This window comes from Salvelinus alpinus, chromosome 5, assembly GCF_045679555.1.
Source record: "Salvelinus alpinus chromosome 5, SLU_Salpinus.1, whole genome shotgun sequence".
NCBI lineage: Eukaryota > Metazoa > Chordata > Actinopteri > Salmoniformes > Salmonidae > Salvelinus > Salvelinus alpinus.
The window spans coordinates 63,911,366-63,938,409 of record NC_092090.1 but is presented as its reverse complement, the minus strand read 5'-3'; the positions used below and the strand labels follow the sequence as shown (position 1 = coordinate 63,938,409).

At 43.1% G+C, this 27,044-nt stretch overlaps 1 protein-coding gene and 1 long non-coding RNA gene across 4 annotated transcripts in view; one reads left to right on the top strand and one right to left on the bottom strand.

Annotated features, from left to right (window-relative positions):
* Positions 1–10,973: 10,973 nt before the first annotated feature.
* LOC139576489 (uncharacterized) lies at positions 10,974–25,089 on the bottom strand. The gene is made up of 2 exons (XR_011675129.1): positions 24,983–25,089; positions 10,974–12,027 (listed from the first exon to the last, which is right to left on the bottom strand). It is a non-coding gene; the product is annotated as an uncharacterized lncRNA (long non-coding RNA).
* Positions 24,547–27,044, top strand: part of fancc (FA complementation group C) — a 43,992-nt gene continuing 41,494 nt past the window's right edge. The window contains exon 1 of one of the 3 annotated variants that reach the window (XM_071402650.1): positions 24,547–24,768. The gene's annotated coding sequence lies outside the window, so the exon portion shown is untranslated. The remainder of the gene's footprint in view (positions 24,769–27,044) is intronic. The other 2 variants (XM_071402652.1, XM_071402651.1) reach the window with 2 other exon arrangements.

Sequence of the window (27,044 nt, the reverse complement as noted above, 5' to 3'; positions counted from 1 at the left end):
CTCTCTCTCTCTCTCTCTCTCTCTCTCTCTCTCTCTCTCTCTCTCTCTCTCTCTCTCTCCCCCAATCTGTCTATTTCTCCCTCTTCATCTCTCCCTCTATATATGTATCTCTCTCTCCCCGTCCCTCCCTCCATCTCTCTCTCTCTTCTAACTGAGTCCCCCGTCTGGTTATGTGAATGTGCATATTGGCTCCAGCACATGTTAGTCTTTAAGATGATGTACGTGTGTTTATGTTGATGATGACAAACTAATGCTGGATGCTGTCATTTATCCTTCCCTTTGGTTTATATAACCTTGGAAGCAGGAAGACACACACACCACACACAAACACATGTGCGCATACACACGCACGCACGCACACGCACGCACGCACGCACGCACGCACGCACGCACGCACGCACACACACACACACACACACGTGCACACACGCACGCACACACACACACACACACACACACACACACACACACACACACACACACACACACACACACACACACACACACACACACACACACACTACCCTCCTCTTTGTTTAAACTAAGGCTGTTTGTCTCTGCCAGCAAACATGTAACGATGTATAGGAACAGATGCGTCATCTAAAGAGGAGGGAAAGAAAGGGAAGGCGAGGAGGGAGAAAACAACAGTTAAGTACTTGAATGTGTATTTGGGAGTGTTGCACGTAGACACGATTCTGTTAATCCAAATAAAATTACGGCATCTGATTTCACACGACCCCTCTCTCCGAGAGGGAAAGTCTCTCTCTCCCTCTACCTCCCATCTCCACTCTTTCAAATGGCAAAGAGAGCGAATTAATGACAGAGAGAATGGCAGAAAGAGTGAAGTGGAGGGCTCTGGTGTTTGTAAACACTTTGGAATTTGTTAATGTTCTACCCATTCACAAACGGAGAGGAGAGGAGAGTGATTTTTTCCTCCGTCTTTCCTTATTTATTCTGGCACTGTGCAGATGCCTAATGAGTAACAGGGCTGGAGGAGCTGAGGACCCCAGAGGGAGGGACCCACCGTCTGAATCAACACACACACACACACACACACACACACACACACACACACACACACACACACACACACACACACACACACACACACACACACACACACACACACACACACACACACACACACACACACACACATAGAAACCAGTGGCGGTCAGTGCCATTTAAGATGAGGGAGGACGATTCATTTTTTCATGAGCATGGCCTTATTTCCATTAGAGCATATTGGATGACTGTCATTCATATTCCATTCACCCAGTTCAATGTTACAGCGCTAGGTTAGGCTACTACATGATACTAACATTTTCCCTATACCCATCATGAGGTTGCTACAACCTAGCCTATGAATGAAAGTTTACAACGTAGGTGAACACAGGTTAAGAGAAACATTTGAGGTGACAGACAGTGACACATTCAATACCGGCTTGCACACTCTTGCCTGCATCTAGCTGATCTAGGGTGTAATCGTTAGTCCAACAGTTTCAAACGAGAGTTTCTACTGGACAAATTCAAGTACGTTTATCCCCATTTCGTTCTGTTTGCTTCCATTTAAGAAATGTTTTTGTTCAGAATCGGCGGAATGAATACACCCCTCATCACTTGTAAACACAGTTCACTTTGATAGCAGCCACGTTGTATTCCTTCTCGCATCTATGCTCTCCTCGTCTCACCCTTTCGCTTGTGGACTTCAATGCAAAAGCCTTTCCAAGCCAAATCATATCATAACCGTCACACACAGCCTACATCGTTGTCACCATATTAGCTAAAGTAACGTCATAGTCAACATAGCTAATAGAATTAACGCGTAAGTAAACCCACTACAATCTAGCAATTTAGTACTTAGCAATTTAGTACTTACAACGGCGGGCAATAAATTTGTAAAACCAAAAGCTTACCTTGATTTGGAAGAGTTCCAGTGTTGTGTTGGATAGTCATAGCCAGCTAGCTAACATAGCATTGAGTAGGGTGTTTGAGTAGGCTTAACTAGCTAGCTGCATTTGCTAGCTAAGTAAGTGAAAATGAAAGTGAAAAAACGGACGAAATCTCTTTCGATCTCTCTCTTGCTTCTCCTTCATTTTGGAAGAAATTAATTTGTTAAAAACTGTTCAACTATTGTCTTTTTCTTTGAGTCAAGTACTCACCACATTTTATGCACTGCAGTGCTAGCTAGATGTAGCTTATGCTTTCAGTACTAGATTCATTCTCTGATCCTTTGATTGGGTGGACAACATGTCAGCAGTTCTGATAGGTTGCAGGATGTCCTCCAGAAGTTGTCATAATTACTGTGTAAGTCTATGGAAGGGGGTGAGAATCGTGAACCACCTAGGTTTTGTATTGAAGTCAATGTACCCATAGTAGGACGGAAGCTAGCTGTCCTCCGGCTACACCATGATGCTACCCTACAGACTGCTGTTGAGGCTACTGTAGACCTTCATTGCAGAACAGTGTGTTTCAATCAATTATTTGGTGACGTGAACATATTTAGCATAGTTTTGTCTAAAACGGATAGCTTTTGAAATGTTTCACCATTTTTATTTTAATAAAACTCACTGAGGAGGATGGTTCACCCCTTCACTGATACAAAACACACAAACATGCATGAACAAACTTTCCACACACACACACACACACACACACATCCACCCACATGTACATGCACACTGACCACTGGAATACAACACAACTGAGTCAGTCTGAACACGCAGCCGTGCGCTGAGGTGTTTTCATTTACATATCTAGACGTGCCTTAAATATAGAGCTGCTAGCTAGTTCTTTAGTTTATTGTGTTAAAGAGTAACCGTGCCCTGCTGCTGAGGAGCCTGTCTAATGACAGGTTGGAACCAAGGACTTTTCAATAATAATAATTTACCGTAAAGTTCTTGGATTGGAAGCAGGAAGTGTGTGATTACTGTCAGTGATGTAGATAGATGGATATGTGTGTTTAGACATTGCCTTTACATTGCTCTTGAATCCTGGGGACTAATCGAAAGCATGTGTGTGTGTGTGTGTGTGTGTGTGTGTGTGTGTGTGTGTGTGTGTGTGTGTGTGTGTGTGTGTGTGTGTGTGTGTGTGTGTGTGTGTGTGTGTGTGTGTGTGTGTGTGTGTGTGTGTGTGTGTGTGTGTGTGTGTGTGTGTGTGTGTGTGTGTGTGTGTCACATTTGGAGGGTCAATCAGGGAGGCTCTCAACTAGGAAGTCCTGATGTGTGTGCGTGTGTGTGTTAGTGATGCACGGTTTGACTCATCGGGGTGGACGGGTTCAGGGTTATTCAATATTGTGTGGATCAAGGGTGGGTGGGTGGCGGGCGGATTGAATAAAGAGAAACAATACCTTTAAAAAATCCATTAATGTATAATTCTTGTGTAATTGAAATCTATAGGCTACATTGAGGTTTTCCTTTCATTATTTTAGGCTATCTGGTATTAGTGCATAAGTCTAAACTTCAGATACCCTGCACCCCCTGTCGAAAAATTGTTCTGCTGCCTTTGACTGTAGCCTATCGCGCGAGTTAGGGTTGGGTGCGAGCCTCAGATTTTCACTTTATCACACATAGTCGGGCGGTCGCTGATGGGTTATTAGCAATTGCAAGCGGGTGCAGATGAACAAACAGCTGACCCGTGTACCACTAGCGTGTGCATGTGGGTGTATTAAAAAACAGAGATGTGGGAGCCCAGCGCTGGTTCAGATTGGTCACAGAGCCGTTAGCCAATCCCCTGCTTCCTCACTTACCAATAAAGGAACGTGCTTCCAAAAATGCCAGGGAATTGCAGTGAAGTCTGTGTGTGTATTGCTCTCTTTCTCTATCTCTGAGGGTGTGTCACCCGCCCAGTCACAAATGAGCCCAGACCCCCTAGCCCCTACCTCATAGATCTGTAAGGCTCTGATAGGTATACGCAATGAACTAAGAGATCCACATCCATGTGGTAAGTATTATTCTCTCCTCCTTTCAGGTCCTTTCTGATCTCCACAAGTGCCTAGGAGGTAAGGGGTAAGGGGGACTGTGCCGGTGGAACCGATGACACAGAGAGCGCTGGTATGTGGGGGCAAACATACACGCACACGCCACACACACACACACACAACACACAAACACACGCACACACAAAAACACACACGTGACACGTGACTGAGAGTGTCTAAAAAACCTCTAAACACGTCTATGGGGGCGTGTTGGCTGCTTTGAACAGATACCATTGACAGCTCTACCTTTCTCTTCATTTTGCTCATCTTCTCTCTTTCTCTCTGTGGTTGAGAGGAAAACCACGCCGGATCTTTGGATGTCTAACGGCACATTCCTCTGCTTTGATGAGATTGTTTCTTTCTGTCCTGTAGATGACTGTGCTTGTCCTGGAAGAGGGCAGGGATGGCTGTTCCACTAGTGAAAATACACAACTAAAATATACTGTATGGCTAATAGCACTTCGTCAAGAAACTATAGTTTTGTCAAGGCAAAGGGTGGCTACTTTGAAGAATCTAAAATCTCAAATATATTTTGATTTGTTTAACACTTTTTTTGGTTACTACGTGATCCCATATGTATTATTTCATAGTTTTGATATCTTCACTATTATTCTACAATGTACAAATAAAGAAAAACCCTTGAAAAGAGTAGGTGTGTCCAAACTTTTGACTTGTACTGTATATATATATATGGTGGACACAAAAGAGATAATCTATTATGGGTACATTTTTAAATATTGTTCCCAGTGTTGATCGAAGTTCAGTACTGTATTTATAATCGTGCCTGCCTCTTTACGAACGAGTGGAATCATAAACAACGCTTTGTTTGTTATTTTCGCCTGCGTCCCCTGGATTTGCCCCCCCCTGGATTTGCCCCCCTGGATTTGCCCCCCCTGGATTTGCCCCCCTGGATTTGCCCCACTGGATTTGCCTTTTTTAGCAGCACATTCACCACTTTGACAAACAGCTAACTCTGCCCTCACGCGGGCACAGGCCAAGGGCCTGAGACGTGAAACAAACCCCAGCTCGAAGTCAGCTCACTAGGGAAGTAGGCAAAACTACAGACGCTGCTGACAGTGTGTTTGCGAGATGCCCGGACAAAATGTCAAAACCGTCCCTCAACTCCTTCCGTGTCTACAGACATCCTGAAGGATGAAGTAAGAAGCTAATGTTAAACGGAGCCTACTTCAGCAGGAGCAAAAAATATGTTTTCAGAATAATTCAATGAAATCTTATTTGTCACATGCTTTGTAAACAACAGGAGTAGACTAATAACTTTGCTTTCGGCTACCTAGACAGAGAGTGATGTGGCGCTCAGTGGTGAGACTGAGGCAGGCTGCAATGCATGCAGGAGGAAGCAGAGGAGACAGCGAGCGAGGAAGCAAGCAGAGAGAGTGGTTCCCAAATGTTGGGTTGGGGCCCCATGTGGGGCCCACAGAGAAAATCTGTACTAATCTTATCAAACAAGTTAGGAACTTTAAAAAATAATATATGTTTCAATATGAACATCTGAACATGGCATATCTTCCCTATAGGCCTACATTAAAATGCAATCAATAGGCAAATAAAAATGTCATACGTTTTAATTTATATCGGTGGTTGTTCATCTTATCCATTACCCACCTTTTTTTACCACTGCATCACTGATATTAGTACAGAGTCAGGAATATTCTAATAATGAGTGTGTATGTGATAATACGATCATCTGTGTGCTCCATTGATGTCTGTTTGTGCGGAGCTTGATTAGTAATGCCTAGAAATACAAATGTGAACGCCATCTAGTTCATTCACCTCAGTCGATCTACAAACATATACGAACAACCACTGATATAAACAAAAAACATATGACATTTTTAGAATTGAGCTGTTTGCATATTATTTGCATTTTAATGTAAGCCTATACGGAAGATAGGTCATGTGGAGATGTACATATTAAAACATATATTTTTCCTAACTTGTTTGATACGATTAGTACAGATTTTCTCTGTGGACCCCTCTGTTTGCTTCAATATGCTTCATGAAACAATTTGGGAGCAGTAAACCGTTTGCAGAGATGTTAAGTTTAGGGTGGAGCGATGAGGCTGTGTTTTAGGGATCAGCCTCAGCCTAGCCTGCTTCTCTGCCGCCCACTTAGTGATGTCATATCTATGGCCATTACACAGCCACCGCCCCACAAACACGCTCGTGCACACACAAACACAAACACACACACACACACACACACACACACACACACACACACACACACACACACACACACACACACACACACACACACACACACACACACACACACACACACACACACACACACACACACACACACACACACACACACACACACACACACCGCAGCCACAGCCACCGCCCGCTTCTTAACAAATCCTTCTGCTGGCTCTGTTGTAATCACAGCATTGCAGTACAGTAAAAACAACCCGGCTTTCCACGTCAGGCACCAAACCACACACTCTCTCGCGTACGGGGTGTTTTTTCTCTTTCTTTTCCCCTCGTTTTTTCTCTGTGGTTGCCAAAGAAGTTGTTCCAACGCCAGATGCTGGTGTTTTGTCAACGCCACACAACCGGAGGAATCTATCCCTGCTTGACCCAGATTTTGTCCCTGACAGACAATCAGGCAGGAACTGATTGTCCACTGCTAACTTAGGGAATACATGGTCTGGTGTTTATTCACATTTTCATGAAGGTTTATTGATGGAGACACCAATATAAACATGTTTAAAGATGTTTCATGGAGGTACTTCAGTTCCCTGTCACTAATAGTTTACCCTTTGGCTTAATGTGTCTTTTATGGTGTGGTCAGCACAATATAAATCAGCTTCTCATCACAGAGATATTGTTTTATTGCAAAACCAGAAACACACACACGCACACACACACACGCACGTACAGACATTCCCAGGGCGATATTTAAAATGCTTTCAAAGCAAATATTTTCTCCGCTCAAAAGTGCAGCTACAGTACAGTTTCATCAAAGCCATGTTTCCATTTAGCAAGCAGGCCGTGGGCACCACCCTGGACTGGAGGAACAGCACACACACACACACACAGAGACACATACACAGCAGTGCTGATGTCCATTAGACCACTTAAAACACATTCCCCATCTTACAGACGGCCTCTAATGCCTCTCTCATTATACACACCGTACCCGGCACCACGAGGGGGCAAAAGGGTCCTTAGCCCCCTCAGTTTTAGTTTTATGTCCTTATCTAAAAATAACAAAGCACTTAATATCATTGAGTGACATGTTGGTGCAAAATCTCTTTCTTCGCTGTGCTGTCAGGGCATTGGACAGGGGCGCCGCAGTGTGTGTAGGGGGGCTATGGAAAGCCACTGAGGTACAGGGTTTCCCGATAATTGCCGGCTTTTGGACGATAAAATAAATGAAAAGCCGATAAAAAAGCAGGCTATTGTACATCTGGCTATTCAGATCCGAACCAGTTCTTTAAATGTGCAAAACGTGTTTCATTCTGTTGAGACATTTTTGTTGGCTAAATTAAGTGTGATCTGTCTTTTTAATTGTGTGCTCCTTATTTAGTTATGTTTAAGTAGGCCTGTTAAAGGTAGGCCTGTCATAAAATAAATCTAATTAGCCTATTGCTGTCATTTGTTGGGTACGGTAGGCAATAGCCTTTCCTGGTAATCAGATCCAGCTATATAGCCTGTTCAAAACTTTTGTGATTTAAACCAGTTTACAAGTGTTTTGATTCATTCCTTTGAGCCATTTTCTTTGGCCAAATTAAGTTCCAACTGTAATGTTGTGTTTGCCGCAATATAATATCCTGGTCATATTTCCCATATAAACAATGGCTTGACTTACCTTTGATATTACCCTAATAAAGTTTAGAATCTTTGTGAAGGTTTGGTGTGGTGTGCCGATTAGCCTACGATACTGTAGGCCTATGGTATGAAGACAGTGCGCACAGGAGCTCCAACTGACTCCGACAGATAAGCTTGAGGCGAGGAAGAATGTTTTAGGCCTACCAGAGTTACTCCTATAATCTAACAATATAATGCTTATCTTTACACAAAATATTCAAATTGAAAATGAACGAATTAGCCTCTTTCTGTACGCAGACACAGTAGCCTATCTGACAAGTAGGCTATGAAGAAATTAATGTCGGTGTCGTAGCATGCAGCATATCTCTATCTCTCTCTCTCTCTCTGGGGATAGGCCTTAGCTTCTCTTCCTTTATACAGGGCATTCAGAAAGTAAGACTCCTTCACTTTTTCCACATTTGTTATGTTACAGCCTTATTCTAAAATGTTTTTCCTCACGAATCTACACACAATACCCATAATGACAAAGCAAAAACAGGTTTTTATAAGTTTTTGCAAATTTATAAAAAGTTAAAAACAGAAATACCTTATTTACATAAGTATTCAGACCCTTTGCTATGAGACTCAAAATTGAGCTCGGGTGCATTTCCATTGATCATCCTTGGAATGTTTCTACAACTTGATTGGAGCCCACCTGTGGTAAATTCAATTGATTGGACATGATTTGGAAAGGCACACAGACCTGTCTATATAAGGTCCCACAGTTGACAGTGTATGTCAGAGCAAAAACCAAGCCATGAGGTTGAAGGAATTGTCTATAGAGCTCCGAGATCTGGGGAAGGGTACCAAAAAATGTCTGCAGCATTGAAGGTCGCCAAGAACACAGTGGCCTCCATCATTCTTAAATGGAAGGAGATTAGGAACCACCAAGACTCCTTCTAGAGCTGGCCGCCAGGCCAAACTGAGCAATCGGGGGAGAATGGCCTTGGTCAGGAAGGTGACCAAGAACCCGATGGTCACTCTGACAGAGCTCCAGAGTTCCTCTGTGCAAATGGGAGAACCTTCCAGAAGGACAACTCTAAGCACACAGCCAAGACAACGCAGGAGTGGCGTCGGGACAAGTCTCTGAATGTCCTTGAGTGGCCCAGCCAGAGCCCGGACTTGAACCCGATCAAACATCTTTGGGGAAAATAGCTGTACAGTGACCCTCCCCATCCAACCTAACGGAGCTTGAGAGGATCTGCAGAGAAGCATGAAAGAAAATCCCCAAATACAGGTGTGCCAAGCTTGTAGCGTCATGCCCAAGAAGACTTAAGGCTGTAATCGCTGCCAAAGGTGCTTCAACAATGTACTGAATAAAGTGTCTGAATACTTACGTAAATGTGATATCTCTGTTTTTTTATATACATTTGCAAAAAAGAAAGAAAAGAAAACTGTCTTTGGTTTGTCATTTTGGGGTATTGTGTGTAGATTGATGAGGGAAAAATGTAATCCATTTCAGAATAAGGCGATGACGTAATAAAATGTGAAAAAAGTCAAGGGGTCTGAATACTTTCCAATTGCACTGTATATATATATATATATATATAATTTTTATTAATACAGTGGATGCCTAAGCCAAAAGGCCTGACAGCTGAACCATGAGGTTGACAATTATTGTTTTAGGTAAGTAAAAAGAAATAAAACAATAGGCTATAATTCTACATATTGAAACACAAAGAATAGTGTTTTTGTAATTAGTTATAGGCTGTTTTTAAGGACATGCACATGTGGCTCTTCTGGAAAGGTAAGAAACAATCTATCTGGTTGGTTTTAAACAAAAACATACTTTACTTTGTAGGGTGCTGTCCATGGTGCTGATAAATGGTGCCGTCGCACCATTTCGCACCAAGATCAAAAGCATTTGAACTTTTATGTTTATTGTGGTATAGTATGAGATAAACATCATTCTATATAATTCCAATGCAAGAACCCAAATACCTGCATATCGGTATGTTTCATCATAGAAACAGCCTACATTCTGTTATGGTTTTCTTGGTAGCCTATTGGTTTCCGTGGTTGTAAATGGAACTGTACGGAAACGGGGTCAAATTTGATTGACAGAAGTGTACTGTGCCATATCACACAGGGTTGCTGAAGAGGGCCTATATGCATATTTATTTGCATCTCACTGTAGTAGGCTGTTTTGATTATTTTGATCTCCGTCTGCCTTTTATTTACTGTGTTTATATACTGTTAATGTAACTAGCCTAAATATAGATTGTGTCATCTTTATCGATCTGATATTTAGTTCACTAGGCCTACTACTTGCTATCACCTTTTGTTCTGTTCGCGTTCGTTCATTCCTACTCACAGTTGTGTCGGTATTCTAAGCCAAACAGATGCATGAATCATTGGGCTACTACTTTCAGCATTTAGTTTACATTATTTTGGTAAGACAGCTGTGTGTACAGCTGCATTCACATAGGCTGTTTGTATACTGAACAAAAATAGAAGCGCAACATGCAACAATTTCAAAGATTTTATTCGGAGTCACAATTCATATAAGGAAATCAGTGAAACCCGCTGTTGTACACGTCGATCCAGAGCATCCCAAACATACTCAATGGGTGATATGTCTGGTGAGTATGCAGGCCATGGAAGAACGGGGACATTTTCAGCTTCCAGGAATTGTGTACAGATCCTTGCTACACGGGGTCATGCATTATCATTCTGAAACATTAGATGATGGGGGCGGATGAATGGCATGACAATGGACTTCAGGATCTCGTCCCGGTATCCATGTGCATTCAAATTGTAATGACCATAGTGGGAGCAGCATGATCATTGAGGGGGTGTGGAGACCAAGTGAAATAAAAATAATACAAAATTATAATATACTGTATATACGTATTAACAACTGCAACAGTGATGAATGTCGTTGGGGTGGGGGCAGAGTAGAGAGATCTTAGTTGAGCAATTTTACATCTAACTAAGATGTATGGAGCAGTATTTTTCAATGAAATAATGTGCATGAAAACGAGTCATCTCTCATTGACATGACAACAATGACAACAAAGACTTTATTGAAGAAAGCCTACTGCTCCGAACTTCGGCTTGCTTCCAGAACAACAGAATGAACCCTCACCAAAGTACAACAAAAATGTCACAAAATGTAATCATAATATAGGCACGGACTCTACCGAACTGCGGATGCCTTAATCAATCAATCAATCAATTTTATTTTATATAGCCCTTCGTACATCAGCTAATATCTCGAAGTGCTGTACAGACACCCAGCCTAAAACCCCAAACAGCTAGTAATGCAGGTGTAGAAGCACGGTGGCTAGGAAAAACTCCCTAGAAAGGCCAAAACCTAGGAAGAAACCTAGAGAGGAACCAGGCTATGAGGGGTGGCCAGTCCTCTTCTGGCTGTGCCGGGTGGAGATTATAACAGAACTATGCCAAGATGTTCAAAAATGTTCATAAGTGACAAGCATGGTCAAATAATAATCATGAATAATTTTCAGTTGGCTTTTCATAGCCGATCATCAAGAGTTGAAAAACAACAGGTCTGGGACAGGTGGCGGTTCCATAACCGCAGGCAGAACAGCTGAAACTGGAATAGCAGCAAGGCCAGGCGGACTGGGGACAGCAAGGAGTCACCACGGGCGGCAGTCCCGACGCATGGTCCTAGGGCCCAGGTCCTCCGAGAGAAAGAAAGAGAGAAGGAGAAAATTAGAGAGAGCCAAGATTTTCAAAATGTTCATAAATGACAAGCATGGTCAAATAATAATCAGGAATAAATCTCAGTTGGCTTTTCATAGCCGATCATTAAGAGTTGAAAACAGCAGGTCTGGGACAGGTAGGGGTTCCATAACCGCAGGCAGAACAGTTGAAACTGGAATAGCAGCAAGGCCAGGCGGACTGGGGACAGCAAGGAGTCACCACGGCCGGTAGTCCCGACGTATGGTCCTAGGGCTCAGGTCCTCCGAGAGAAAGAAAGAGAGAAGGAGAAAATTAGAGAGAGCCAAGATTTTCAAAATGTTCATAAATGACAAGCATGGTCAAATAATAATCAGGAATAAATCTCAGTTGGCTTTTCATAGCCGATCATTAAGAGTTGAAAACAGCAGGTCTGGGACAGGTAGGGGTTCCGTAACCGCAGGCAGAACAGTTGAAACTGGAATAGCAGCAAGGCCAGGCGGACTGGGGACAGCAAGGTGTCATTATGCCCGGTAGTCCTGACGTATGGTCCTAGGGCTCAGGTTCTCAGAGAGAAAGAGAGAACGAGAGAATTAGAGAGAGCATACTTAAATTCACACAGGACACTGGATAAGACAGGAGAAGTACTCCAGGTAACCAACTGACCCTAGCCCCCCGACACATAAACTACTGCAGCATAAATACTGGAGGCTGAGACAGGAGCGGTCAGGAGACACTGTGGCCCCATCCGAAGAAACCCCCGGACAGGGCCAAACAGGAAGGATATAACCCCACCCACTTTGCCAAAGCACAGCCCCCGCACCACTAGAGGGAAAAGTGACCATTGAGGGGGTGGGGAAGCGAAATGTCCATAGGGGGAGTAGCAGGTAAGGTAAGTGAACGTTGAGGGGGTAGGGGAATAGCGAGGGGGAGCAGGTAGCTAACTAGTGGTGGCTATTCAGCAGCCTGATGATCTGAGGGTAGAAACTATTGGCCAGTCTTCCAGTTTTTGCTATGATGCTTCTGTACTGCCCGTGTTTGAGTAATTGAAGCAGGGAGAACAGAACAGGGCGTGGCTTGGTTGGCTGGGGTCCCTGAGGATCTTCTTAGCCTTCCTGCAACACCTGGTGTTGTAAGTGTCCTGGAGGGCGGTCAAAGTGCACCTAATTGCCTTGCGGTCTGCATCGGTGGAGTTGCCTTAACAGGCTGTGATGCTGCCCGACAGTATGCCCTCTGGTGCTCCTGTAGAACACTGTGAGGGCCCTCGGGGACAGGCTGAGATGTGCACTCTGAGGAATTTGAAGTTATTGACCATCTCATCATGGGCCCTGTTGATGAGGTAGGGGGCATGTCCAGCCTGGTTCCACAATCAGCTCCTTTGTTTTGCTAACGTTGAGGGAAAGATTGTTTACCTGACACCACGCCGTCAGAGTGCCTACCTCCTCTCTGCATGCTGTCTTGTCGTTGTTGGTAATCAGGCCTACTACTGTCATGTCGTCAGCTAACTTGATGATGGAGCTGGAACTGTGTGAGGCCACACAGTCTTGGGTATACAGCGAATACAATAGGGGACTGAGGACGCACCCTTGTGGGGCCCCCGTGTTGAGGATCAGTGTCAAGGAGGTAACGTTGCCTACTTTCACCACCTGGGGAAGGCCCGTCAGGAAGTCCAGGACTCAGTTGCATAGGGAGAAGTTCAGACCCAGGGCCGTGAGCGTTGCAATGAGCTTATAGGGCACTATGGTATTGAAGGCCGAGCTGTAGTCGATGAACAGCATCCTCACATATGCATTCCTTTTGTCAAGGTGGGTAAGGGCAGTGTGTGGTGCAATGGCGATTGCATCTTAGGCGAATTGGAGAGGCTCGAGTGTGTTGGGGAGGAAGGAAGTTATATGGTCTTTGACTAGCCTCTCAAAGCACTTCATGATGAAGGAATGATGAAGCTCTGAAGGATTGCATAAAGTCGCATGAAAAGAGGCTTGAATAAAGTGGCATGATGACCTTGGTCTCATTTTTGATGCTTAGAAATGGAGAAAGCACTCTTTAGATGATCAGAGTCTTTCATTTAACACAAGGGACAAGTTGATGCAACTCAATCTTTTACATAGGGTCTACTTTACACCAGAGAGACTGTATAAGATACTGTACATTCTAGATTTTCAAAATTTTGCCGAAGGTGTAAACGGGTGTGGGTACACTTATGCATATGTTTTTGTCCTGCCCTGAGCTAGGCAATTATTGGGAAGACACTATTCAGATCTTATCACAGGTCACTAATATGACTGTACCACTAGATCATTCCGTTATACTTCTTGGAGATGACTTCGTTCTACCAGTTGGCGCCGGAGAAGATGGCTGCCGTTTTACGGCCTCCTAACCAATTGTGCTATTGTGTGTGTTTTTTGGCATTATTTGTAACTTATTTTGTACATAATCTTTCTGCCACCGTCTCTTATGACCGAAAAGAGCTTCTGGATATCAGGACAGCGATTACTCGCCATGTACTGGACAAAGATTTTTTCTTTAACAAGTCGGACGCGAAAGAATTACTTCAGACACCTTACAAGGATTCGTCATTCGCATGAGAAAGAGATAGAGATATCAGGGACATAGGTTGGGGTGCCTTGTAAGGATTCGACGGCAAGGGGGTAATCTGCCTCTACCATCAGTCCTATTAGCCAACATACAATCATTGGATAACAAAATAGATGAGCGTCGATCACGAATATCCTACCAACGGGACATTAAAAACTGTAATATCTTATCTTTCACCGAGTCGTGGCTGAACGACGACATGGATAAAAAAACTGCTGGCGTGTTTTACGCTGCATCTGCAAGATAGGTTTACCTCCACTGTACTCACATCCTACCATACCCTTGTCCGTACATTATGCCTTGAATCTATTCTACCACGCCCAGAAATCTGCTCCTTTTATTCTCTGTACCCAACGCACTAGACGACCAGTTCTTATAGCCTTTAGCCGTACCCTTATCCTACTCCTCCTCTGTTCCTCTGGTGATGTAGAGGTTAACCCAGGCGCTGTAGCCCCCAGTTCCACTCCTATTCCCCCAGGTGCTATCATTTGTTGACTTCTGTAATCTTAAAAGCCTTGGTATCATGCATGTTAACGTCAGAAGCCTCCTCCCTAAGTTTCTTTTTTTCCACTGCTTTAGCACACTCCGCCAACCCTGATGTCCTAGCCGTGTCTGAATCCTGGCTTAGGAAGGCCACCAAAAATTCTGAAATGTCCATCCCCAACTACAATATTTCCCGCCAAGATAGAACTGCCAAGGGGGGTGGAGTTGCAATCTACTGCAGAGACAGACTGCAGAGTTCTGTCATGCTATCCAGGTCTGTGCCCAAACAGTTCGAGCTTCTACTTTTAAAAATCCACCTTTCCAGAAATAAGTCTCTCACTGTTGCCGCTTGATAAAAACCTCCCTCAGCCCCCAGCTGTGCTCTGGACACCATATGTGAATTAATTGCCCCCCATTTATCTTCAGAGTTTGTACTGTTAGGTGACCTAAACTGGGATATGCTTAACACCCCAGCCATCCTACAATCTAAGCTAGATGCCCTCAATCTCACACAAATTATCATGGAACCTACCAGGTACAACCCCAAATCCGTAAACATGGGCACCCTTACAGATATTATCCTGACCAACCTGCCTTCTAAATACACCTCTGCTGTCTTCAACCAGGATCTCAGCGATCACTGCCTCATTGCCTGCATCCGTAATGGATCCGCGGTCAAACAACCACCCCTCATCACTGTCAAACGCTCCCTAAAACACTTCAGCGAGCAGGCCTTTCTAATCGACCTGGTCCGGGTATCCTGGAAGGATATTAACCTCATTCCATCAGTAGAGGATGCCTGGTTATTCTTTAAAAGTGCTTTCCTTGCCATCTTAAATAAGTATGCCCCATTCAAAAACTTTAGAACCAGGAACAGATATAGCCCTTAATTCATTCCAAACCTGACTGCCCTTGACCAGCACAAAAACATCCTGTGGTGTACTGCATTAGCATCGAATAGCCCTCGCGATATGCAACTTTTCAGGGAAGTTAGGAACCAATATACACAGGCAGGTAGGAAAGCAAAGGCTAGCTTTTTCAAACAGAAATTTGCATCCTGTAGCAAAAACTCCAAAAAGTTTTGGGACACTGTAAAGTCCATGGAGAATAAGAGCACCTCCTCCCAGCTGCCCACTGCACTGAGGCTAGGAAAACACTGTCACCACCGAAAAATCCACGATAATTGAGAATTTCAATAAGCATTTTTCTACGGCTGGCCATGCTTTTCACCTGGCTACTCCTACCCCTGTCAACAGCTACGCACCCCCCACAGCAACTTGCCCAAGCCACCCCCATTTCTCCTTCACCCAAATCCAGATAGCTGATGTTCTGAAAGAGCTGCGAAATCTGGACCCCTAAAAATCAGCTGGGCTAGACAATCTGGACCCTCTCTTTCTAAAACTATCCACCGCAATTGTTGCAACCCCTATTACTAGCCTGTTCAACCTCTCTTTTGTATCGTCTGAGATCCCCAAAGATTGGAAAACTGCCGTGGTCATCCCCCTCTTCAAAGGGGCAGACACTTTAGACCCAAACTGTTACAGAACTATATCTATCCTACCCTGCCTTTCTAAGGTCTTCGAAGGCCAAGTTAACAAACAGATCACTGACCATTTCGAATCCCACCGTACCTTCTCCGCTATGCAATCTCCGCTATGCAATCTCACGCTCAAGGTCCTAAACGATATCATAACCGCCATCGATAAAAGACAATACTGTGCAGTCGTACTCATCGACCTGGCCAAGGCTTTCGTCAATCACCGCATTCTTATCGGCAGACTCAATAGCCTTGGTTTCTCAAATGACTGCCTCGCCTGGTTCACCAACTACTTCTCAGACAGAGTTCAGTGTGTCAAATCGGAGGGCCTGTTGTCCGGATCTCTGGCAGTCTCTATGGGGGTGCCACAGGGTTCAATTCTCGGGCCGACTTTTTTCTCTGTATACATCAATGATGTCGCTCTTGCTGCTGGTGATTCCCTGATCCACCTCTACGCAGACGACACCATTCTGTATACTTCTGTCCCTTCTTTGGACACTGTGTTAACTAACCTCCAGACGAGCTTCAATGCCATACAACTCTCCTGCCGTGGCCTCCAACTGCTCTTAAATGCAAGTAAACTAAATGCATGCTCTTTAACCGATCACTACCCGCACCTGCCCGCTCGTTTAGCATCACTACTCTGGATGTTTTTTAAATTAGACTATGTGGACAACTACAAATACCTAGGTGTCTGGTTAGTCTGTAAACTCTCCTTCCAGACTCACATTAAGCATCTCCAATCCAAAATTAAATCTAGAATCGGCTTCCTATTTCGCAACAAAGCATCCTTCACTCATGCTGCCAAACATACCCTCGTAAAACTGATTATCCTACCGATCCTTGACTTCGGCGATGTCATTTACAAAACAGTCTCCAACACTCTACTCAGCAAATTGGAAGCAGTCTATCACAGTGCCATCCGTTTTGTCACCAAACCCATATACTACCCACCATTGCGACCTGTATGCTCTCGTTGCCTGGCCCTCGCTTCATATTCGTCGCCAAACCCACTGGCTCCAGGTCATCTAAGTCGTTGCTAGGTAAAGCCCCGGCTTATCTCAGCTCACTGGTCACCATAGCAGCAACCTCCCGTAGCACGCACTCCAGCAGGTATATTTCACTCGTCACCCCCAAAGCCAACTCCTCCTTTGGCCGCCTTTCCTTCCATTTCTCTGCTGCCAATGAGTGGAACAAATTGCAAAAATCACTGAAGCTGGAGACTCATATCTCCCTCACTAACTTTAAGCATCAGCTGTCAGAGCAGCTTACGGATCATTGCACCTGTACATAGCCCATCTGTAAATTGCCCACCTAACTACCTCATCCCCATATTGTTCTTTTTTCTCTCCTTTGCACCCCAGTATCTCTACTTGCACATTCATTTTCTGCACATCTATCACTCCAGTGTTTAATTGCTAAATTGTAATTATTTCGCCACTATGGCTTATTTATTGCCTTACCTCCCTAATCTTATCTCATTTGCACACACGGTATATAGACTTTTCTATTGTGTTATTGACTGTACGTTTGTTTATTCCATGTGTAACTCTGTGTTGTTGTTTGTGTCGCACTGCTTTGCTTTATCTTGGCCAGGTCGCAGTTGTAAATGAGAACTTGTCGATGCTGCCACTAAGACCGCACTCAATGAGCTGTATAAGGTCATAAGCAAACAGGAAAACGGTCATCCAGAGGCGGCGCTCCTAGTGGCCGAGGACTTTAATGCAGGGAAACTTCAATCTGTTGGACCTTATTTCACGTACAAACCTCTCCTTTACCCTCCATTTGGCAAATCTGACCATAATTCTGTCCTCCTGATTCCTCCTTACAAGAAAAACTAAAGCAAGAAGCACCAGTGTCTCGGTCAATAAAGAAGTGGTCAGATGACGCAGATGCTAAGCTACAGGACTGTTTTGCAAGCTCAGACTGGAATATGTTCCAGAATTCTTCCGATGGCATTGAGGAGTACACCACATCAGTCACTGGCTTCATCAATAAGTGCATCGAAGATGTCATCCCCACAGTGACCGTACGTACATACCCCAACCAGAAGCCATGGATTACAGGCATCATCCACACTGAGCTAAAGGGTTGCAGCTTTCAATGAGCGGGACTCTAACCCGGACGTTTATAAGAAAACCCGCTATGCCCTCTCCCTTCTGAGTCTGTAATACCAACATGTTTCAAGCAGATCACCATAGTCCCTGTGCCCAAGAACACTAAGGTAACCTGCCTAAATGACTACCGACCCGTAGCACTCACGTCTGTAGACATGAAGTGCTTTGAAAGGCTGGTCATGGCTCACATCAACACCATTATCCCAGAAACCCTAGACCCACTCCGATTTGCATACCGCCCCAACAGATCCACAGATGACGCAATCTCTATTGCACTCCACACTGCCCTTTCCCACCCGGACAAAAGGAACACCTACGTGAGAATGCTATTCATTCAGGATCAGCGTGGCAGATGTGTTGTTACCTACCCTTACCACCTGGGGGCGGCACGTCAGGAAATTCAGGATCCAGTTTCAGAGGGAGGTGTTTAGTTCCAGGGTCCTTAGCTTAGTGATGAGCTTTGAGGTCACTATGGTGTTGAACGCTAAGCTGTAGTCAATGAATAGCTTTATCACATAGGTGTTCCTTTTGTTCAGGTGGGAAAGGGCAGTGTGCAATAGACATTGCATCATCTATGGACCTGTTAGGGCCGTAGGCAAATTGGACTGGGTCTAGGGTTTCTGGGATAATGGTGTTGATGTGAGCCATGACCAGCCTTTCAAAGCACTTCATGTCTACAGACGTGAGTGCTATGGGTCGGTAGTCATTTAGGCAGGTTACCTTAGTGTTCTTGGGCATAGCCTGGAGGTGTGTTTTGGGTCATTGTCCTGTTGAAAAACAAATGATAGTCCCATTAAGCACAAACCAGATGTGATGGGGTAACGCTGCAGAATGCTATGGGAGCCATGCTGGTTAAGTGTGCCTTGAATTCTAAATACATTATAGAACGTGTCACCAGCAAAGCACCCCCACACCAGCACACCTCCTCCTCCATGCTTCACGGTGGGAACCACACGTGCAGAGATCATCCGTTCACCTACTCTGTAGCTCACAAAGACACAGCGGTTGGAACCAAACATTTCAAATTTGGACTCATCAGACCAAAGGACAGATTTCCACTGGTCTAATGTCCATTACTCGTGTCTCTTGGGTCAAGAAAGTCTCTTCTTCTTATCTGTGTCCTTCAGTAGTGGTTTCTTTGCAGCAATTCGACCATGAAGGCCTGATTCACACAGTCTCCTCTGAACAGTTAATGTTGAAATATTTCTGTTACTTGAACTCTGTGAAGCATTTATTTGGGCTGCAATCTGAGGTGCAGTTAACTCGAATGAACTCTGGGTCTTTCTTTCCTGTGGCAGTCCTCATGAGAGCCAGTTTCATCATAGCACTTGATTGTTTTTGCGGCTGTACTTGAAGAAACTTAAAAAGTTCCTGAAATGTTCCACAGTAACTGACCTTCAAGTCTTAAAGTAATGATGGACTGGCGTTTCTCTTTGCTTATTTGAGCTGTTGTTGCCATAATATGGACTTGGTCTTTTACTAAATAGGTCTATCTTCTGTATACCAACCCTACCTTGTCACAACACATCTGATTGGCTCAAACGCATTAAGAAGGAAATACATTACATAAATTAACTGTAACGGTCATCTGTTGAAGAAGGTGTGGACCAAAGCGCAGCGTGGTAAGTGTTCATGATTTATTAATAAAACTGAACACTAAATAACAAAACAACAAAGAGAACGAACGAAACCGAAACAGTTCTGTCAGGTGCAGAAACACAAAACAGAAAACAACTACCCAAAAAGCATCGGTGGGGAAAAGCTACCTAAGTATGGTTCTCAATCAGAGACGACGATAGACAGCTGCCTCTGATTGAGAACCACACCCGGCCAAACACAAGGAAATACAAAACATAGAAAATGAACATAGAATGCCCACCCAAATCACACCCTGACCAAACCAAAATAGAGACATAAAAAGATCTCTACGGTCAGGGTGTGACATTAACTTTCAACAAGGCACACCTGTTCATTGAAATGCATTCCAGATGACTACCTCATGAAGCTGGTTGAGAGAATGCCAAGAGTGTGTAAAGCTGTCATCGAGGCTAAGGGTGGCTACTTTGAAGATTCTCAAATATTAAATATATTTTCATTTGTTTAACACTTTTTTGGTTACTACATGATTCCATATGTGTTATGAGTAGGTGTCTCCCGACTTTTGAATGGTACTGTATATATATATATATTTGTTTGTTTGAATTAAGTTACAGTATATTATTTTAGTGTTGATTACTGCACTGTTGGGTAGAGTATGTAAGTTAAGCATTTCACTGTACTTGTGCATGTGACAATAAAACTTGAACTTCAACTAATACATGTTTAGCATGTTTGAAGCAACAGTACTGTAAGGCATGCATGCACATTTACTCAAACATACACACATAATGCATGCACGCACACACAGTCACACACACACAAACTACATTAGCTCTGTTTAAACAACTTCTTCCTGCCATATGGGCAGGCTGCTCGGGGTCTGCTCTGAAGCCCTTTCTAGGTGATTTGTCAGTGGAGCCACTCAGGCACACTAGGAACCTCTCAACGTTTGTTTTGGGTTCCAGAGGGACAGACTCTGAGACCCCAAATTCCTGTCCATAGTGTGCACTCTGCTCCACACAAGAGGACCCTGTGCCTAGTATACACACACACACACACACACACACACACACACACACACACACACACACACACACACACACACACACACACACACACACACACACACACACACACACATACATACATACATACATACACATACACACACATACATACACACAAACATGCACACACATGGAGGTATACACAGATATGCTCACACTCACACATATACTCTAACTAACACAGCATTGTCGAAGGATTTGAGACCTAGCCACTCCATTTCAGGCACTGCTCAGTAGGGCCTCAGAGGACCACATGACAGGTTTATCTTTCACACCTCCAAGGACTGTTCAAGGTTAGGACTGGGTTTAAGGAAATAATACGCTCTGGTTTGATTGATTAGTTCAATTTGACAATTTGCAAAGCTATTCCATGACTATGTTGAAACAACACTATATTGAGTGTGGTGAAAGACAAACGATAAGGCTAGAAAAGTATCCCATAGGTGATTAAACAAACCTCTGAGGTCATATGTCCAATATCCACTCATATGTAATGTCCCATATTCCACTTCCCTTCTCTATCATTTAATATCCTTATGACACCTTTCTCCTTCCATATCCCTATGACATAGCCCTTTTCTATCTTACTCTGGTTACAATAACGGGGGTGCTGCTCTAGGTGTCTGACATCACAGGTAGGCATACAAACGACATTGGGATCATATTCTTACAGATAATGAGAAAGAGGCAAAGAAGACAAGGAAAGGAAGCCATTTTACAGTACTGAGACAGAGACCCACCCAGAGTGATTGATCTTGAGGCAACATCTGTCTCCAGAAGGTAAGCTTTAAGAAAGACCAAATTGCTCCCGTAAATACCTTCCCCAGCGCACCACGGCAGTGCACTTCAGTTCCTATGAAGACAGCAGTGTAAAATGAAGCATGGTTACAGATGTGCCAATTAGAGCCCACAAAATGGCAGCATTGTCTGCAGGTCTCAGCCTAAGCCTTGCTGTCCTGTTTCCTATTGAGGGGCTCAGTCAATGCTGCTCTGCCATGCCACACCACACACAACTCTCTCTCTCTCTCTCTTTCTCTCAATTCAACTAAATTCCCTCTCTCTCATCACTCTCTCGCTGTACAAGGGGATAAGTGGATGATGCATGACTACTTGCCATGCCACTGATGACACAATGACTGCTAACACTCTGAAACATCTTTTACTATTTAGAGTGAAAACACACAAAACAACTATCTATGATGGAAAATATGTTTCTGGCTCACAGCTGAATGTATTTGTGTCAGAGGGTTTTTCTTCACTTTTTGATAATAGCCCATATTTACTAGCCTACTGTTATAGCCTCCCAAGAGTATCATTCAGTGTTTGTGTCAAATTCATTACAATCTAGGTCTTTATAATAAACTTATCCCACATTTCCCAAAGCAGTAATATCCTCCATGCAATATCACTGAACAAAAATATGAATGCAACACTCAACAATTTCAATGATTTTACTGAGTTACAGTTCATATAAGGAAATCAGTTGAAATACATTCATTTGGCTCTAACCTATAGATTTCACATGACTGGGAATACAGATATGCATCTGTTGGTCACAGATATTGTAAGAAAAGGTAGGGACGTGGATCAGAAAACCAGTCAGTATCTGGTGTGACCACCATTTGCCATATGCAGCGCGACACATCTCCTTCGCATAGAGTCGATAAGACTGTTGATTGTGGCCTGTGGAATGTTCTCTCACTCTTCTTCAATGGCTGTGCAAAGTTGCTGGATATTGGCGGGAAATGGAACCCGCTGTCATACACGTCAATCCAGAGCATCCCAAACATGCTCAATGGGTGACATGTCTGGTGAGTATGCAGGCCATGGAAGAACTGGGACATTTTTAGCTTCCAGGAAATGTGTATAGATCCTTGCAACGTGGGGCCGTGTATTATCATGCTGAAACATGAGGTGATGGCGGCGGATGAATGGCACGACAATTGGCCTCAGGATCTCATCACGGTCTCATCATCATATCTCCTTGCATTGAAATTGCCATCGATAAAATGCAATTGTGTTTGTTGTCTGTAGCTTATGCCTGCCATACAATAACCCCACTGCCACCATGGGGCACTCTGTTCACAACGTTGACATCAGCAAACCGCTCGCTCACACGACGTCATACACGCTGTCTACCATCTGCCTGGTACAGTTGAAACTATTTGCCCACTGAAGTCGGTTACAATGCCGAACTGCAGTCAGGTCAAGACTCTGGTGAGGATGACAAACATGCAGAGGAGCTTCCCTGAGACGGTTTCTGACAGTTTGGGCAGAAATTCTTTGGTTTTGCAAACCCACAGTTTCATCAGCTGTCCGGATGGCTGGTCTCAGACAATCCCGCAGGTAAAGAAGCTGGATGTGGAGGTCCTGGGCTGGCGTAGTTACACATGGTCTGCGGTTGTGAGGCAGGTTGGAGGTACTGCCAAATTCTTTCAAATCTGTTGAAGGCTGCTTATGGTCAACAAATGAACATGCAGTTATCTTACAACAGCACTGGTGACATTCCTGCAGTCAGCATACCAATTGCACACTCCCTCAAAACTTGAGACCTCTGTGGCATTGTGTTGTGTGCCAAAACTGCACATTTTAGAGTGGCATTTTATTGTCTCCAACACAAGGTGCACCTGTGTAATGATCATACTGTTTAATCAGCTTATTGATATGCCACACCTGTCAGGTGGATGGATTATCTTGGCAATGGAGAAATGCTCACTTACAGGGATGTAAACAAATTTGTGCAGAAAATGTGTTTATGTAGTAGTGATGATGTAGTGTACTATTATAATTGGCTCCTAATAATAAGCTACTAAGAGAGTTATACAGTGTACTTGGTCACTGATGCCTGGGGGTCCTTAGTGAAATTTGGTTGGGGACCCCCCATCTCACGGCGAAACATTTAAGTGGCACCCCTCTTGACGGTGGACAGAAATTAAAGTTTTGCTATGGGGCGTAGAATAATGTTGCCGTTTTAAAGCAAGTTTTCTGCAATTCTACACATTTTGCCATGCGGCTGCGAGAAACATGATGCAGTTTTACAGCTAATTTCCTGCAAAACTACCCATGTTGCCATGGGGTGGAGAAAAATGTTTGCCGTTTTAAAGCAAATTTCCTACAATTCTACCCATTTTGTAATGACTTATACCATGCTAATATGATATCTGCCCTGCGTGCCCGGTCGGTATTAGGCCATGATTACTACACGTTTAGATAGCTGGCTAGACTAAATACCAATCTAAATATTGATAGCTGACATTGCTAATTAAGTGACGGTCAGTGACTGACATAACAATAGAAAATTGGGGGCGTCAATGAAGCATACTCTCCCCCAGCCTCCAACTGACATGTTCCTGTTCTCATGCTTCTACAAGCAGTGAGTAACAACAGGGTTTTTCCTTTGCATAGTGCCACCCAATGGTTCAAAGTGGAACCAACTGTAAGAAGTGGGGCAGTATATATACAGCAGTATATAAAAAAGTGCAAAATAATTATCCTTGCTACCTATTTGCTGTCAGCAAGTTATAGTGTAGTTTAACTAATTTCACTTAAATTCAAGTGTTGCTATTTATTATCATACACACCAAAATGACTTTACTTTCTTTATCTGTTCTAACGCCAATAAATGGAGCACTGGTCAATCACAACAAGTTGCCCCTAAATACTGACCTAAAGTTGGTTTTGTATTTCAACATCTAATGGTAAAGTTATAGATTTGGGCAGGGTCAACTGATTCTAGATCCGTACAAAGAGCCAACTGAGGCGCGAGCGACCGCCCACGTTTGAGAAGGCGCGGTGGGACCTCAGCCAATGGGATTCGGACATATCCGGCTTCGCATCAGAGGGAAGTTCACTGTTGTCACTTTACAAAGGAGAACGTTTTCTGATAGTGAATTTGAACACAACATACAGGTTGGTAATACAGGTTAATGTCGCTGATGGTGTATTAGCTACATACACATTTTATGACGGCTTATTTTAGGATATTATGTAGCTACATTTGAAACAACTTTGACTGCTATGCTAGCTATGCCTTTGCTTGTAACAGCGCGTTAGCCAAAGCAAGCTAGTTGTAAAACGTGGTGATAACGTTACTATTTTGATTCCTGCATCATTTATTTCTTACCTACATCACTCATGTAGGTTGAGTCCTTTGTGGTTGAGTGTGGTTTGTGTGTCAACGGCAGGAGGACTTTTTGGGTATGTTATCAAACGAGAGAGTGTATATTTACGTCTCAACCCGAGAGCATGAAATACTGACATCTAGAGGTGGCTCATAAGTATTGCATTCCAATTGAAGTACAGTCAGTGGAGTAAAGTACTTAAGTAAAAATACTTTAATGTACTACTTAAGTCGTTTTTGGGGTGTCTGTACTTTACTGTTTATATTTTTTTGACCACTTTTACTTCACTACATTCCTAAACAAAATGATGTACTTTTTACTACATACATTTTCCCTGACACCAAAAGTTCTCATTACATTTTGAATGCTAAGCAGGACAGGAAAATGGTCTAATTAACACACTTATCAAGAGAACATCCCTGGTCATCCCTACTGCCTCTGATCTGTTGGACTCACTAAACACATGTTTCGTTTGTAAATTGTCTGAGTGTTGGAGTGTGCCCCTCGCTATCTGTAAATAAATAAAAACTAGAAAATGTGGCTGTCTGCTTTGCTTAATATAAGGAATTTGAAATAATTTATACTTGTACTTTTGATACTTAAGTATATTTTAGCAATTACATTTACTTGTTATACTTAAGTATATTTAAAACCAAATACTTTTAGACTTTTACTCAAGTAGTATTTTGCTGGGTGACTTTTACTTGAGTAATTTTCTATTAAGGCGTCTTTACTTTTACTCAAGTATGACAATTGGGTACTTTTTCCACCACTGAGTACAGTACAAACAGTTACAGCACAGTTAAAACAGTATGCTCGTGTGGAATTTAGGGGCTTACATGATTCCATGTTAAAGTCATAACATTTGTTTTAGCCAGAGTACATATACCTGGCTCTGGTTTTCGATAGCTACTTCTCTAGTTACCTTTTTAATAAAGCAATTTATAGAAAGTGGCTATTGAAAATGTTCCTAACATACAGTACATCATTTATATTCAGTTGCCATTTAAAAGTGGAAAAGTTATGTATTTTATATCATGTGGAGCCTGAAAAGTTTTATTCCAATGCATTTGGAGTGTGTGTGAGATGTAAAAAGCGTAGTAGATCTGGTTTGGCAGAGGCAGCTACTGTGATGTCACCAACAGTAATAGAGCGCAGAAGAACAGCGTGGGCTCCAATGTTTGCTTCTCTTCTAAAAACTACTGAGTGACCAGACCAGAGAAGAAGACAATGTCTCATTAACAACTGCTAAGGGTGGTCTCATTTTGTACAATAACATCTGATGCATTTATGTTTAATATGAAAATAATTAGCTATATTTCTTTTGTGCATTTTAGCCCCCTTTAGTTAATGTTCTAGCCTATGGTTCCTGTCATATTTTTGCTAATACTAATCTCTCGTGAACAGATCCACATTGCATAACACAAATGGGCGATTTTGCAGCAATTATATATATTTTTTTATTGTTTAAGTTTTTTGAAAAAACGTTACAGAAATTATTTTCTAATTTTGTCAGGAACCAGGGTTGGGGTCCATTCCAATTTAATTCAACATTTTAATTCTTGAATTCACTCAAGAAGTGGAGAATTTACATTTAATTAAATTCAAATGTTATAAATCTTCAAGTTATTGAATTGAAATTAGACCGTGTGGGCTTTTTGAGTAGGAATTGAATTGGAATTATAAAAACATTTAAAGAAAAATACCACAAAAAAAATGTTTTCATTAGTCCACATTAGTCCATACTGTCCCAAAATGTTTTGATCAAGTTTTCAAGATATAGAACTTAAAAAATACAGAAAAAAGCCTGTTGCAAATTCGCAAGATTTTAGTTCTAGGTGTCCAAGATTAGCTAATACTTATTATCAGGAAAAGGGGATACCTAATCAGTTGCACAACTGAATGCATTCAACTGAATTTGTCTCCTGCATTTAACCCAACCCCTCTGAATCAGAGAGGTGCAGGGGGGCTGCCTTACTCGACGTCCACGGCACCCGGGGAGCAGTTGTTGGGGGTTAACTGCCTTGCTCAATGGCAGATTGTTCCACCTTGCCAGCTCAGGAT